A 15,592-nucleotide genomic window follows, 5' to 3' on the forward strand; every position below is an offset into this window, starting at 1 on the left:
CAGGAGGCAGTCAATCGATATCTCTTTCTCATGTCTTTCTATCTCTCTCTCTCTCTTTCTCTCTTTCCCTCTTTCCACTCTCTTTGAAAAATATTAACGGAAAAAATATCTTAGGACAAGGATTAAAGAAAAACGTAAAAAAGAGAAGTAGTATCAATAATATTTTTATTGCTTTAATTTAAAAATATACTTTTGTTAATTTTACAGAGGAAGGAAGAGGTAGAAAGAGAGAGAGAAACATCAATGATGAGAGAGAATGATTGATCAGCTTCCTCCTGCACAGCCCACTGGGGGTTGAGCCTGCAACTGGGCATGTGTCCTCAATGGGAATCCCACAGGGACTTCGATGTGCATAGGCTGACACTCAACCACTGAGCCATGGTGGCTGGCCTTTCAATAATCTATTTTTTAAAAATATTTTAGTCCTAGCTGGTTTGGCTCAGTGGATAGAATGTCTGCCTATTGACCAAAGGTCCCGGGTTCAATTCTGGTCAAGGGCACATACTTGGGTTGCAGGCTCTTCCCCAGCCCAGGCCTGTTAGGGGCTCCTGCAGGAAGCAACCAATCAATGTGTCTCTCTCACAGTGATATTTATCTCTGTCTTTACCTCTCTCTTACACTCTCTCCAGAAATCAAAGGGAAAATATCCTCAGGGGAGGATTGAAAAATAAATAATCATAGGAAAATAAAAAATGTTTTTAAATACGCATTTTAATAATAGCTTTCCTTTATTTTCATATATATTTTAACTTATACATCTTTTAAAAATATAGTCCTCAAGAATATAGGCTTCTGCACATAACCAAGAGATATTTGGGAGGAAAAATGGTAAGAAATGGTGCAGTGTGGGGGGTCCACTGACTCTAAGTTAGGAACCTCTTCTTTCCAAGGTATAAATCTCAAGCTGACTTAGAAATCTCCAAACCTGCCTGGCCAGCAGGGCACAATGTTTGAATGTCAACCTATGAAGCAAGAGGTCACGGTTGATTCCCAAGTAGAGGTATATGCCCAGATTGCAGGCTCAATCCCCGGTGTGGAGTGTGCAGAAGGCAGCCAATCAATGGATTCTCTCTCATCATGGATGTTTCTATCTCTCTCTCTCTCCCTCTTCCTTTCTGGGATCAATAAAATATTATTTTTAAGAAACAGATGTTCAATAAACAAATAAAAGTATCTGAATTCACAAGTAATCAGAAAAATTCAAACTTAGGTGGGACTGCCTTTATTCACCCATTGGATCAGCCAAAAAATGGAGACTATCTAGTGATGGAAGGATAGAAGACAATAAATACTGTAGTTGCTCACTTAGTGGTGTATAAATTGGCATAATTTCTTTAAGGAAAATTAAATGCTGTATCAATATAGTTTCATCCCAACAATTCCATTTCTAAATATCTATTCTACATAAATACCAGCCCATGGTCCCAAAGATGCATGGACAAGAATGTATGTTGCATCAAATACATGTAACAAGAAAACTGGACATAATCTAAATAGCCATCAATAGGGGGATTATTAAACTATGAAATATTCTGAAACAGTTTAAATGAATTGGGTAACCCTCTCTCTAACAAGAAGGAAACATGTGTAAGATATATTATGAGGAGAAAGAATCAAGACGTAGGATGTTATCAATTATGTAAAGAAAGATATGAAAATCACATAACATACCTATTTTGCTATCTGTAAATATGTATGTAGGCAAATGCATTGAAAAGGATATGTAAGGAAATATAGGAAACATAGAGAAGCAGTTACCTTCGGGTGGGGATGAGGACACAAGCAGGGTTTTCAGTATATCTGCTCTCTAATTTTCATATATTAAAAAAAATCATGTGTTGCTTATCATAAAAGAAAATAAGTTTCAATTGACTGTGATTATAAAGAGGGCCTACCAAATTTAATTTTTTAAAATGAACAGAATTGCAATCAATAGACTTGATTTGGGATACAGAGTAGGAAATACCTTTTCTCAGAGCTACTGACCTCAAAATTCTGGGCCAAGAAGTTCTTACAATGCAGTTAGTTTTTTTTAATTTACGTATGGAGAGAATATACTCACAGTTTCTCAACCAAATGGTATGACTTCCACGTATCTTTACCAATGTAAGAAATGGCGTTTCCTTGCAAGTTTCTGCAAAGAAACAGTTAGTATCATTGAATAAGTAAGAAACAAATGAACAGAAAAAGTAAAAAAAACATTACAACCTTGATATTTAAATGCAGGAAACACAAGCTTTCTAATCTCCACATCTGTCAGCTTTCCAGTTTGCACAATTAATAAAGATATAATGTGAGCTCCAGTTGGTTTTGCTCAGTGGATAGAGCATCAGCTTGTGAACTCAGGGGTCCCAGGTTCAATTCTGGTCAAAGGCACATGCCTGGGTTGTGGCTACATCACCAGTAGGGGGCGTGAAGTAAGCAACAGATCAATGATTCTCATCATTCATCTCATCATTGATTCTCATCATTGACCTCATCATTCTCTCTCTCCCTCTCCCCTCCTCTCTGAAATCAATAATAATGTATTTTTTTAAAAAACCCACAAACAGTGAGAATTCATGTGTCCATGAATTACAAGTGTTTAAAACAAGCTGTTAAATTCCTGAGGTTCAGTTTCAAACACTAACTCAGTGGATGACTTTGAATCTTTAGCTTTGTCCTCATCCCTCAGCAATAAATTACCTATTCAGTTTACATATTTTTCAGGAAGGTCAGAAAAAGTCAGTTATCTGTCTGCCCCTCTGCCTAGTGGACATCTCCTCTCAAGCAGAAGCCTTCTTGTTGCTTTATGCTCACCAATGAAAGAAGCCCAAACTGAGCTCACCTCCTAAACCTGGCTCTCTTTCACAACTGCTGTATGCCCACCTGTCATACCACCATCATTCTCCTCATCATCCAGGACAGAAATTTTCCAGGGTCATACTTGATCTTTCTCTTTACTGTACATCCCATCCTCACTCCAGTCAATTACTAAAGCTTGTCAGTTCTTCCTTTATAGTGTTCTGAGGATTTTCTTTCTTCTTCTATCACAACATTCTGATTCAGAGTCTTCTCACTGAACTCCTAGAGTATTCTACTTGGTCTCCCTGACTCAAGATTTCCTTTCTAGATCACTCTACCTATGGAATCTGAAATAATCCCCACCCCCCCTTTTTTTTTTTTACTCATCTGTCTTCCTCACTTGAAAACTTTCACTAGAGCTCCTTTTTTCAGTGTAACTTCGAAACCCCTAGATCTGATAGTCAAGAGTTTTCATCATCATATTTATCACTACTTCCTAAATCAATTCTTTATAACCAGACTGGTCTATTAAGTCATGATCATTCCTGTAGCCATGCCTTTGCCCTACTGTACTCACTATTTTACCAAACCATAGCCTCCCTTAAGTCCCAGCTAAACTTCTGGGTTATCCATGCAGCTTTCCCTGACTTCCTTACACCAATAACTAAAGATTCTGCTGTATTATAGCACCTCTGGCCTGTATTTCTTTCAGAGCTTAATTATATATCACCTCCTTTTTTATGTATATTCCCTTTCTTCCCCCCTACCACTGTCATGTTCCATAGACAAAGTCATACTTCTGTGGCTCACACAGTACTTAAACCTGGGCTGGGAACAAAATGGGTCATTTATATAGAAAGCCAGGGGACAAAGATAAGTTCTAGATATGACTGAGGGATCAAATAATAATAGCGAACACAGACATATGTTAGGAAATTTTATAAATTATATATATGTATACACACACACACACACACACACACACACACACATTAACTCTCCTAAAACTCACAACAATCCTATGTAAAGGTAACTATATAATCTTCATTTTACAGGTGAGGAAATTGAGTCTCAACACTAATAAAGGCGTAGTGGGTTCAAAGCCAGTCACTCTGGTTGTAGAATCTCTACTCCTAACCACTTTGTTGTATCACCACCAATGAGTCTGGGAGAGGGCCATGTGGCTATAAAGAGAATGAAGCATAAGTGGGAGGACAGTAGAGGTTAAGGAATGAAGTGCTAGGGCTAAAAATTTGGAAAAATAATATGGGCAATTACAAGCAAAAGACTGGTTAAGGGGGAACAAAGTATTAAGAAGAATAAAGATAAGGAAGAGCTATCAAACAAAGATAAAAACAAAGTCATTCAACATGGTTTGGGGGAGATGAGGAAGGCCCAGGAAGACCTCAAGGAAAAGGCTGCCATGTCAGCCAGGATGCAGAGAGCAAATGAGGAAAGGCAATACTTACAAGATGGTGAAGGTGCCATTATAGGTGCTGGGCTCTGGTACTGGCACTCTGTCGAGCCTCTGCTTTGAGTCAAAACCAATACACGACAGTGTCCCATTACTGCAGGAACAGAGCTCACAGATGTTCATGGTGGCACTCTGTTCAGTCATTGGAGGAACTGTCTCTGATGTCTGTGGAGGCGGAGTTATGGTGACTTCTAGGTTGAACAGTAGACCTGTGGCTGTGACCTCAGGAAAAGTTGGCTGCGTCACCTGAGCAAGTTCTGGATGTTGAAGTGTCACCTCGGGGTGCTTTGCAAGAGCTGTAGTCTGCTGCAGGGCTGTAACATCAGCCTCCAAAGTCGGTTCTGGAGTGATGGTGATCTCCAGGTCCAAAGGTGGAAAGGTTGGCTGAGGAGCCTGAACCGGTGCTTCCTGTGGAAATGTCACCTCAGAGGACTTTGGAGGAGCTGCATTCGGCTTCAGGGCTGTAGCCGCAGCCCCCGAAGTGTGTTCAGGAGTGATGGTGAGTCCCAGGTCCACGGGTGGAATGTTTGGCCACTGAGCCTGAACCAGCACTTCCAGTGGAAATGTCACTTCAGAGGGCTTTGAAGGTGCTGCATTCTGCTGCAGGGCTGTAGCCGCAGCCCCCGAAGTGTGTTCAGGAGGGATGGTGAGTCCAAGGTCCACGGGTGGGATGGTTGGCCACTGACCCTGAACCCCCACTTCCTGTTGAAATGTCACCTCAGAGGGCTTTGGAGGAGCTGCATTCTGCTGCAGGGCTGTAGCCGCAGCCCCCGAAGTGTGTTCAGGAGGGATGGTGAGTCCAAGGTCCATGGGTGGGATGGTTGGCCACTGACCCTGAACCCCCGCTTCCTGTTGAAATGTCACCTCAGAGGGCTTTGAAGGAGCTGCATTCTGCTGCAGAACTGTAACCGCAGCCCCCAAAGTGTGTTCAGGAGGGATGGTGAGTCCAAGGTCCACGGGTGGGATGGTTGGCCACTGACCCTGAACCCCCGCTTCCTGTTGAAATGTCACCTCAGAGGGCTTTGGTGGAGCTGCAGTCTGCTGCAGGGCTGTAGCCGCAGCCCCCGAAGTGTGTTCAGGAGTGATGGTGAGTCCCAGGTCCACAGGTGGAAAGGTTGGCTGCTGAGCCTGATGGATGTGAGAATTTTTTATCTCTTCAAGAGGCACAGAAGGGAGAATTGATCTCTTTGAAGAGCGAACATATTCACGATAGGGTTGCTGTTTATCTTGATCTCCGTGGTGGTCCAACAAAAATTTCAACGGCTCAGAGGACACTGCAGGCTGAGTTGCAGCTTCTTGTTGGGGTGGAAGCTGAACTAAAGCCTCCTGAGGGTTTGGAGAAGGTTCCGTTTTCTCAGGGGCCTCTGCAAGTACAGCTGAGACTTCATGGTTGACAGAAGAAAGTTCAAGGTGTGCAGGATTTTGCTGATCCCAAGACCAGGGCTTGGTGGGCCCCAGGGGCATGGGGGTCAGCAGGAGAGAGTCCATGGCCACCTCCGGAATCGGAGCTGCCTGGACCTGCAGCCACAACAGCTGCCATAGGAACAGGAACCGTGGGGCCCACATGTGCAGCCCGGACATGACAGGCAGAGGTCCGGGGCACAGTGAGCCACCAAGGCGAATGGGGCAAGGAGAGTGACCCAGAAGACTGGGGCACAAGAGGTAATCCAAAATAATGGAGCACAATACGCGATCCAGGAGACTGGAGCACAAGGAGCGATCCAAAATACTGGGGCACGTACACGCAACCCAGAGAAGTGGGACCAAGTCCCTGCGCTGAGCAGGAGCCCAATAATTGGCAGCCATGTCACAATTGGCAGCCATGTCACAATTGGCAGCCATGTCCTGCATGTGCCCCTTAGCAACCAAGCAGCCCTCCCCCTCCTCAAGTTCTAACCTTTATTTAGGCAACCTTTATTATTCTTGGGCTGAAGTGCCTACAGAAGAGGGAGCCTTTTCCCCAAAATCACCAGCGACTAAATGGTTCCTTTCACCTGCAGAAAAGATAACTATCTCCCTCTGGGTCTCCCCTCTCCACTCACAGTGAGGCAGGATTTGGACTGCACACTTGGGTGGCCCCAGAGCCCAGGCATGGTGGGATGTGGGGAGGGGGTGTAAAAGAAGGTGGGAGGAGGGGAGTATTGAAGAGCTCTCCAAGAAAGCCACAGGGCCTGGCATCTTGTTATAATGTACCCCACGAATCACAGAAGGACGCCTCAAGAAGTCGAATTAAAGAGTCACGTTTATTGCAATCCGGGGCTCTGAGGGGGCATTTCACTCTCCCAAATCTCAAATTGATAAGATGGCCGCAATACCAGATTTATAGAGGCAAAAATCACAAAGGTATTGACTACATCCCAGGGTTTGGGATGAGGAACCTGGTTGGCAATAAATTAGTTTGCAGAAGCAGAATTAAGCATGTTAATTATAGTTTTGGATCTCAGGATCAGTGCCTTAACAGAAACAGATTATCTAGAGCCCTGGCTCTTGGGACCACTGAGTCACCAGGAACACATTATCTAGAGCCATCGAGGCAATTTAGAGTAAATGTGCTGTCCTGGTTTTGGGGACTAGAAGAATGTGCTTCCTAAAACCAGTAAGATCACAATCAATGGGATATTCACATTACAATCAATAAGGCATTCAATCGAATGGGATGATTTCTATAATTCAGAAAATCAAAATAACTTTTCTATTGTTAAGCCAAACAGCAGGGTTAGAGTTAAGCTACAGTTTCTACCTGAGATGGTTGCTACCATACTTTATTCTCAGGAAATTCAGAAGAGCTAGTCCAGTCTGGCAATCTGAGCTCCTCTTCAAAGCTGAAATCTGACAGTCTTCCTCCCATGGCCATACTGCTTCCTGGAAAAATAGCTGACCTACAAAATACACCAGTTACAGTGGTGTGGAGTGGGACACACTTTACAGTTCAAAAATGTTGCCATTTTCTTGAAATTCTCAATATCCATGTTTGATTTTTTTTTTAAATTCGCACCCAAAGATATGTTTATTGATTTTAAAGAGAGACAAGGGGGTAGGGAGAGGGGGAGAAAGAGAGAAACATCAATATGAGAGAGAAATATATCGGTTGCCTACAGTACACAACTGATATCACACGGCATCCTCACATGGAGAGTAGACAGAGAGGAAGCAAGCTCTTCATGACCCTTACAAGGACACTATTCTCATTCATGAGGGCTTCACCATTATGATCTCCTCTAACCCTAATTACTTGCCAAATGAAATAATACTCTTGCATTGGTCATTGGGTTTCCACATATGAATTTGGGTTGGGGTGACATAGATATTGAACCGTAACATTTCAATTTTGGACTTAAGCTAAGTTTGTGGTTCTTGGTTACGCTAGACCTATCAAACTAATACAGACTCCAACTACCCTTCAGGAATGGTTTTGAACTTCAGTGATTAGTGGGTTGAGAAATCGTCTCAGGTCTCTTGATTAATATAAAGCTAACTGAAAATAGCATATACATAAATAACTTTCCTTAATCTTTAGAGAATAAAAGAATTATCACCTTTTAAAAATATATTTTTTGTTGATTTCAAAAAGTAGGGAGAGGGAGAGAGAGATAGACACATCAATGACAAGAGATAATCATTGACTGGGTGCCTCCTGCACACCCCACACTGGGGTTTGAGCCTGCAACCTGGGCATCTGCCCTGACGGGAAATCAAACCATGATCTGATCGTTCATAGGTTGATGCAGCCAGGCTATTTATTACCTTTATAAAGGAACATTTCTCAGCCAGACCCCACAATTAATTCACAGCTTGGGGCTGTCAGGATAAAATCTGTGTATTTCCAACCACCCCAGGCAGTTGATCCATAATCCACCAGAGACGAAGAACTTGAAGAGCCCCAGATAAGGTCAGTTAATTAAAAAAATGAAATTATGTTCTAGGACTCCATCTACAAGGAAAAAATGATGAAAGAAAAATCAGAAACTCAAATCAAGCTCCAGATAACTGAAAATTCCAAAATCCTTTCTTGTTGGCTGGGAAAATCTACATCATAGTATAAGTATTATTGTTCTGACTAATTAATGATGTCTATGCCCATGGGAATGCTGGCTAGCCATAAAACAGCAAGAAAGAACACTCCCCTAGAGCAAGCATGTCAAACTCGTGGCTGGCGGGAATGAGGCATGTGCGGCCTGCCGGCTGCAAGTTTGACATGCTTACACTAACAAAACCATTTAAGGCAGAGACTTAAAAAAATCAACTGAAAACAGCTAACAAATTCAAAGATCAAGTGGCTTGTTTTTCTGGGAAATAAATGAATAAGAAAACATAATTTTTGTTATTTGTTTACTCTTATACTATTTATTAAAGAACCACTGATGTGAAAGTAATAAACCAACTCATAGCCACAAATGCCATTGAAAGCAAGCTCTTGAAATTTGCTGTAATTCCGGTTCATTCAAAGAGCCCATAGTTCTCTGCCACCTTATTTTATTTTTGACAAAGTCTGGTTGCATTTTCCAATGAGTTCTGGTAAGCCAGCCAACAACTCTCTGACCTCTCCTATATTTTTTGGAATTTTAAGCATAAAGCCAGCAAGGACTTGCCTGGGGTTGAGGGGACAAAGTTATTTCCGATTAAGACTCTAATTGGATAAAAATCATTAAGAAAATAATTTAGTAATGCCAACTAAATTTACAAAGACTTATATTGATCCTTAAGTTAAAGATTGAGTGTACAATGGCAAGCTAAAATGAAACATTGTATACCGAGCGGTGCTGGGGCCGTGGTCTTCTTCCCGTGCCTGTGTGGCAGCCTTACTAACTCAGAGACTTAAAATAACCACAAAGGATGATCTGAAATTAAAACTGTTTAAAAAATATATATTTTTATTGATTTCAGACAGAGAAGGAGAGAGGGAGAGAGGAACATCAAGGATGAGAGAGAACCATTGATTAGTTGCCTACAATATGGACAGGTGCCCTGACCGGGAATGAAACCCGGACCCTTCAGTCCACAAGTCAGCGCTCTATCCCAGAGCCAAACTGGCTAGGGCTGAATTTAAAACTAAAAGCAGTAGTCACGTTCTAGGCTAGAATCTTACCTGACTAAGTTCAATTTTCACCTTACTAAGCCTGTATGTTGTCTTTTTGCATCTACCATAACATTCCTTTGGAATCTCAAAATAATTTCCTTTTTCTAGACCCCTCAAAGCACAGATACCACATTAGAAGGGAGACCACAAATGCCCTCACTGTTATTGAACTAGTTGCTCACTATTAACTATCTTGTACCCACCTATGTAAAAGAAATATGTGCCGCTCTAACAGGTTTGGCTCAGTGGATAGAGCGTCGGCCTGCGGACTGAAGGGTCCCGGGTTCGATTCCGGTCAGGGGCATGTACCTGGGTTGCGGGCACATCCCCAGTGGGAGATGTGCAGGAGGCAGTTGATCGATGTTTCTCTCGCATCGATGTTTCTAAGTCTCTATCTCTCTCCCTTCCTCTCTGTAAAATATCAATAAAAATATATATATAAAAAAATTAATAAAATATATTTTTAAAAAAGAAGTATGTGTCTATCATTTTACTTTTTATTCTATCACCAATGGATTTAATACATGTAAGTCTTATTTGGATTGTAATGTATCAAATAAGGTGCGAAACTGCCATTCTCTGGAGCATTTTCTCAATCCTTTGAGATTCTGCTTCCCAGCAATTGTCAGTTTGGCTCAAATAAACTCACAAAAGTTCTTACACGTTTGAATATTTCTTAGGTTGACATAACCCAAACTGATCCATTTCCTCAACATAATTTTAAAACCACACAGCTAGGCGTGCAAAGGGGAGTGTGTGTGTGTGTGTGTGTGTGTGTGTAAGAAAGAGGAGAGAGGGAGAGGGAGAGAGTGAGGGAGAGGGAGAGAGAAAAAGAGGGAACAGGGAGGGAGACAACCTCTCTAAATCCTTAAGTCCCTTTTAAAGAACAGATATATAATATAAACCTAAAGGAAACCACATTAGAAACACAGAGAGGTTTGCAAAACAAGAGGCTTCTTTCATCCCAAAATACCAAACCAACACAAGGGGAGAAAAAATGAATGCAATGGATCCATGTGCCAAAGTTTTGGTCCTGCCTCATGGAGACACTGCAAGCAAAGCCAAAACAAATGTGATAATTCACCTGATTCATTCCCAGGCTGTGCCTTAAACACACTATGTATTTGCCGGCTCACTGGTCAACACAGAGAAAAACACTTGTTTTCATTCTCAGTAAGGAACTTTGGGAGGTAACTTGGGCAGGCACCAAGAGAACAGCATTAAAGAGGAAAATGGGAGGGCTGGGGGCAGAGAAAGAGCGAGCCAGTATGTGGCCTGCAAACTGAAACAAGGCAACCTCCATGAACAATTCGCTCTGTCCTCTGGTAGATGTAGGTGTGCTGTTGTGTTGTGTTGTGTTTGTTTCTATTGTGTGTGAGTGTCACTCGATGTGCCCTGGCATTTCTCCTCAGTCGGGGGAGTGGAGGTTGGGGTTCGGGTTTGGGAGAGCTCGGGTGAGGGCAGAGGAGGTGGGCAAGAGCCCTCAGCCATGGGCTGGGTGGGTACCTGTAGGCGCTGTGCCTCCTGAAGCTGCTTTCCCTGCAGTCACTGGCTGAGTCGGCCTCTTCCTCGTCCTCTCCTCCTCTTCCTCACCATCTTCCCCTCTTCTCCATCTGTGGTCAACGTACAACACACACTATTTGGATCTGAGCCACGGAGCCCCTTACGGCAGTGAGGCACACCTATGACACAAGAACTCGTTTTTTTGGTTGATTTTTCTTTGTTAAATGGCATTTAAATATATCAAATAAATATCAAAAATATAAATCTTTGTTTTACTATGGTTGCAAATATCAAAAAATTTCTATATGTGACATGGCACCAGAGTTATTTAGGGTTTTTCAAAATGCTGACACACAGAGCTCAACAGGTTCGCCATCACTGCCTAATGGCCCCAGCAGCTCAGTGCCTGGTTGGGGGGAATGTAGGGGAGGAGCTGGCAGCAGCTACCTCCTGTGACTGCTGTCCCCTCCGCCGTGCATCATCTAGGTCCCCACCTCAGCCACCTCCCGGTGCTTCCATAGAAGAGGATTAGGCCAGACTTAGTTGGACCATGTGTCCCATGGCTACAGGTCCTGTGGAGAGGGAGCCTGCATGGAATGCATCATGCTTATAGGCAAGGTGAGGCAGGGACATCTATACCACCACCATGAAAGCTGTTGGATGAAAGAAATTATCTCATTGGAAAAGGGGGTTCTTTTTCCATTATGTGCTGGTACCTGCTGAGCTAGCGATCTGGTGAGCCACTGAAAGGGGTCAGGAAATGAGTCTCCAGGACGATCCCATTTGTTTCTCCTCACCTCCTGGATTCCCCACACTCACTGATCCCCATTCCCAGGCTGTGCCTTAAGCACACTATGTATTTGCTGGCTCACTGGTCAACACAGAGAAAAACACTTGCTTTCATTCTCAGTAAGGAACTTTGGGAGGCAACTTGGGCAGGCACCAAGAGAACAGCATCCGCAAACTAATTAACCACATAGGAATTGGAGGCCCTTGCACTCTGCCTAGAATCCCACCTAACCATTTCAGATAAGAATTCCAAATTGTCCCCATTTACCCTTTATTCTTATAGAAAATCTCATCCTCGTTAGACAATCCTTGTCATGTAGCGTCTGTGCCATGTTTTGCTTGTATGTGGCATTGAGAGGTCTAAATGTATCCCTTAGCCAAGGCGGCTGCTTTCTCCAGAAAAAGCCCTCCTAGAAAACAGATAAATATGAATTCTGCGTTTCCCTTGTTTCTCCTGCCACAAAACATGCTGTCCTGTTTCCCAGTCCCACTGCTCCACTAGGGGACGCTGTGCTATTGTCCTCTGTGTGGTTGGCAGCATTCTGCATCTCAGATTGCTAAGCCACCAGCAGTTATCTGTGGTCATTTAGGTCTATTATTAAATCTTATTCACTCAGAATTTCTTTCACTCACTCAGGCATTTAACTCTCACTGACTTAATGTGATGTAGTAATGACTCTCCTCTCTTTGCAGGAGTAGATGAACCAGTACATTCACTTGGAATCATGCGTCAAAGGATCTGTGTTGGACACAGAAGTAAGTAGGTAGGTTTGGTGCTGGGCTGAGCTGGAGGGAGCGGAGGAACACACACATGACCCACAGTGGGGTCGACAGAGGCTGAGGCAGGACAAGTGAATGGAGCAGTGGCCCCACCAGTACGTTTCCAGAAATAAAGTCCTGAGGAGGGAAGTCATAGGCAGTTACTGCTCACACATTCTTCGTTATCTCCAGCAACTCCTTGATAGCTGGCCAACAGTTAGGAAGGGATTTTTGTTGTGTGTTTAATAAAAATGCTTGATTATTTTTTTTAGTTCTGGATTTCACAGAGACACAGAGAGAGAGAGAGAGAGAGAGAGAGAGAGAGACTAGATGCCTACGGCCAGCTCTCCTACTAGAATTGAATTTGAAACTGGGCATTTGCCCTCACCTCCTGATGCATGGGACAAAGTTCAACAAACTAAGCCATGCTGACTTGAAGTAACCACAAAGAATGGTTTGAAATTAAAACTTTTTAACTAAAAGTAGGTTATGGCAGGTAGCCAGCCGGCCCCACCCCCTGGTTGAACTTCTGGTCAAGGAGACAATTTGCATAGTAGATTTTTATTACATGGGATATATATATATATATATAGAGAGAGAGAGAGAGAGAGAGAGAGAGAAAGAGGAAATATGCAAATTAGGCCAGGACACCATAACGGGTCATGACCATACACCAGGAGGTTGTGCGCACAGGTGAGGCCTGAGCTAATATGGAGACAGAGACAGGAGGGCTGGCAAGCCGTCGTGCTGGACTTGGGCCGGCCCCCTGGAGCCAGAGCGGACACAGACAAGGACAGGGCTCGCTGGCAGCCTCTGCAATGGAGCACAAGCCTGGAGAGGAGACTGTGGGCCCGCATCCCGTGGAAGCAGCAAGGCTCCCTCTGGCCTCCCGCAGAATTGGCGCGAGTCCCTCCCGGCTCCTGTGAGCGCTGGTGGCTCGATTCAGCCTCTTGTGGAAGCTTCGCAGCTCCCTGTGGTGCACCTCGGTTCCCCCCTGCGCCCGCAGCAGCAGCAGGTGGACTACTGCACACGATATCGCAGGATGGGCTACTAGTATCAGAATAACTTCCCCTGACAGTACATCAGGACTCAAATCCACCTATCACATTTCCTTATGTGCTTTTGGAATATGTTAAACCACCCCTAGAAAGTTTTCACTTCCAAAGCATACCCACATATACACATTTACCTGATTGGGGCTGGGGATGGGGGTGAGGGTGGGGGGCTTCCTCTGGCTACTACCCTTGGGCAAGCTTAGCCCCATCTTGGGCACCACCTCAGCCTGGGCAACAGCCCACTTGCCCCGGCTGTTGCCTAGGTGCCTGGAGCAGAGCACCTCTCCCCGTGGGTCCAGCATATGGGCATCTACCATGTAGGGCACAGACAGAGCTGGAGCTGGGGGCTGCATGAGTGGTCTGCCCCTGCTGGCCCCTCCAATGGGAGTGCAGGCAAGGAAAAAGGGAGAGCTGAGTGGGGAGGTGCTGGGGCCAGGCAGGAGGTGCAGGCCTGCAGAAATTTGTGCAGGTAGAAGGCCCATCGAAATTGCTGAGGTCCCTCTGGATCAACTTCAGACTTTTCTTATCTCTGGCTATGTGACCAGAACTAACAATGGGTTTAGCATGGTCAGTCAAGGGAGCTATGTCTCCAAGGAGCCTAGAAGAGACTGAGCCCATGAAGGGACCACTATAGGGCATGCAGTGAGGTTGGGATAGGATGGGGGTGTGGGGGGTACTATAGGTAACCCAGGCGGCTCTGTACTGTGGCATATATCTCATCAGGGCCTCCCTCCTTGTCTCCCTTTCCAGCTTGGAGAGGAAGGCAGGGGAGGCCTCAAAGGCGTCCCCCTCCTGACCCTTTGATGCCAAGAGATCTCGAGGGTATTGCAGGGGATGGGGGAGGGCGGGGGGAGGAACTTATGCAACCCAAGCAGGCCAGGGCAGCAGTTAATCCACTCCATCCACAAACAGCCCTGCCTCTGACTTAAAACCCTAAGCCAAAGTGCTATAGATTTTAGGGAAAAAACTCAGTACTGATCAGAATATCCTATTTACATTTGACTCTTCCTCCTCTAGCCCCTCTATAAGAGGCAAAGGATTGAATATTTTCATGAGAGTATTTAAATCTTTGGAAGGTAATTTTAATGGAAGGCTACACAAGATCAGTATTTGAAGCAAAACCTTAACCAAAATTTCCCTCCTCCAAGCATCCTAGCAAGAAGTCATCTCTAAAATTTTAAAGTTAATGGTTCTTTCAGGTATTGCTTAAAATTAAAAAACAAAAACATGCAAGCAAAAAACCGGTGTTGAAAGGCAGAAAAATTCTGCTCAGAGGGTTAGTGGTTTAACAATGGGAGAACTTGATGATGTATTTGAAAAGATGAGTTTTAAATCAAAGAAAAAAAGAGAGGTCCCTACTACCCAAACACACTCCAGAAACAGACCCTCCTCCAGCTTACCCAAACGCTCCTCGGCCATGCCGACTCCGAGATTCCTGCACTCAGGATGACACCACCTGTAAAGCACAGAACTTCAGCTTTGCTTCTGAAGTGATGCAACCACAATACCTTCCTTTTCCCTTTCTTCAAGGTCAGAAAGATCCTGAAGCTGTAAGGATTTTGAAGTAAAGGTCCTTCCCAGAGTCTCAATGTAGACTTCAAAATGTTTTGTTATTAGAAATAAAAACTAAATTCCAACAATCCCAGCTATCAGTTGAGGTGTTCTGCGGCTTCAAAATCAAAGAAGACTTGCAGATGCATTACTAGACATAAACAATTGTTTTTATAAGTGCCATACAAATACTGGAGAAAATTATGGACACCATCACCCAAGTCTATGAAATTATTATGAATTCTAGCTGGCAGTCCAATACTCAGATACTTCCACTTACAGGCCTTTCACATCTCCTCCCCACAACCCAGGTCTATTCTTGTCTCTAAAGTCTAGAATTTCAATGTTGAAAGGAGTCTAGTTAGTTCATTGGTCAGCAAACTAATTAGTCAACAGAACCAAATATCAACAGTACTTCTTCAAAATAGACTCGCCCAGGCCCAAAACTGACTTTTGCGCATGGGCCACAAAGTTTCAATCGCCCTGTAAATGCACATCCACACGTGGTATTTTGTGGAAGAGCCACACTCAAGGGGCCAAAGAGCCGCATGTGGCTCGTGAGCTGCAGTTTGCCAACCACGGAGTTAGCCAAAGAAAATC

The 15,592-nt window shown here is 44.0% G+C and overlaps 1 protein-coding gene across 1 annotated transcript in view; it reads right to left on the reverse strand.

Moving 5' to 3' along the window:
* The window catches only part of LOC139016143 (leucine-rich repeat-containing protein 37B-like), a 44,168-nt gene that overhangs the window by 22,459 nt on the left and 6,117 nt on the right, over positions 1–15,592 (reverse strand). Inside the window, exons 2-4 of the mRNA XM_070423782.1 lie at positions 14,842–14,897; positions 10,842–10,948; positions 2,063–2,134 (exon numbers count right to left, since the gene is read on the reverse strand). The gene's annotated coding sequence lies outside the window, so the exon portion shown is untranslated. The remainder of the gene's footprint in view (positions 1–2,062; positions 2,135–10,841; positions 10,949–14,841; positions 14,898–15,592) is intronic.

The sequence above is a fragment of the Myotis yumanensis genome, unplaced genomic scaffold (genome assembly GCF_028538775.1).
Source record: "Myotis yumanensis isolate MYYU_CA2020_CCGP unplaced genomic scaffold, mMyoYum1.0.hap1 SCAF_9, whole genome shotgun sequence".
NCBI lineage: Eukaryota > Metazoa > Chordata > Mammalia > Chiroptera > Vespertilionidae > Myotis > Myotis yumanensis.